The sequence below is a fragment of the Anas platyrhynchos genome, chromosome 1, assembly GCF_047663525.1.
Source record: "Anas platyrhynchos isolate ZD024472 breed Pekin duck chromosome 1, IASCAAS_PekinDuck_T2T, whole genome shotgun sequence".
Lineage (NCBI taxonomy): Eukaryota > Metazoa > Chordata > Aves > Anseriformes > Anatidae > Anas > Anas platyrhynchos.
Window position 1 is genome coordinate 16102634 of NC_092587.1, and position 1268 is coordinate 16103901.

General features: G+C 44.1%; 1 long non-coding RNA gene across 1 annotated transcript; it reads right to left on the reverse strand.

The window, feature by feature from the left end:
- Window positions 1-315: 315 nt before the first annotated feature.
- LOC119715653 (uncharacterized) lies at window positions 316-1039 on the reverse strand. Its single transcript, XR_011806631.1, has 2 exons — window positions 610-1039; window positions 316-460 (listed from the first exon to the last, which is right to left on the reverse strand). It is a non-coding gene; the product is annotated as an uncharacterized lncRNA (long non-coding RNA).
- Between the last annotated feature and the right edge of the window lie 229 nt (window positions 1040-1268).

Sequence of the window (1268 nt, forward strand, 5' to 3'; positions counted from 1 at the left end):
TAGAGCTCTTTGTTAAGCTGGTAACAGCATCCATCACTGGGTTTTATCAACCAGGATATTCCCCAGGGTGTTGCGTTACGTTCCAGCCCTCTTAAGAGCTAGTTATTCCTTCAGGAATGACTTTGAAATCTCAAACACTTTCACACTTTTTCTTGCCTAAAATTATTTTTAAAAAGGGCTCCCTTCCTGGGAAAAAAAAAAAAAATGCTGTCTCCTGAAAGCTTCACTATTTGTTATGCTCAGGAAAACACAAGTGCTTTCTGATTCATTTTTTCTCTGGGGAACTCAGTTACAGAACTCGATAATGAGAGAAACTTTTTAATCTTTTAATATAAATAGGATTCTTTTATTAATATAAATAGATGGCGGGTTTTAATGTATATAAATAGACGTGCTCAAGACACCAGTGAATCCTTCGGCAGACATCACTACTGTCAGCTTTACAGGAGGGACAGGCTCTCTGTTAAAGGCAAAACCATATTAGCATTCATGACAAACATAGCACTTGCATTTTTAGGTGAGGAGAATGTGTGCCACATCCCAGGTTGTTCCCTAGGCTTGGCAGGGGGATGAAAAAGCCATTCACAGTCTCTGTTTTCTAATTCTTACCAAAATGTTCTCAGGTTGCCAGTTTCTCCTCTCACCATCAGAAGGGGTTTTGGACAAGACGTGCCACATCTAAGAGGAGGGAGAAACCACACACTGCTTTATGGGTGACAAATCTTGACTGATCCTTCAGATGTGGGTTGACCCAGACGATTTGGGTTTACCCAGGACAAATTCCAGCCCCAGCCTCAGCCATGGGCCATGCGCACATGTTCAGAGCCCAGTGCCCCACTGCAAGCAATGGGTTTGCCATGCTGCAGGACCCCCAGCAGCCTTGGCTCTGTTCCCATGTGCTCATCGCTGAACAGGGACCATTGCACAGACTGGTACTGACAGATAACTGGCATAAAAGCAGGCTGGGAAAGTAACCCCAAACCTCCTTCCAGTGCCATTCCAGACCCAGTGACCACGTTGGAGGAACAGGGAAATATGTGCCCACAAGCAGAAAGTTTTCAGAAAACTCTATATATTCACAGTGGTGCTGTGCTGCTGGGTGTTGGTGAGTGATGAGACACAGGTTCAAAGAGTATAGAAACATCACAACGTGCTCTTGCAGAAAAAGAATTGTTTTTGGGTGGTATTGTGTAAAAAGAGCATGGTAGCAATATCTCTGAGAAGGAAGAAAGCATTAGGGAGCTGACAAAACAGGCTGTAGGGACCCA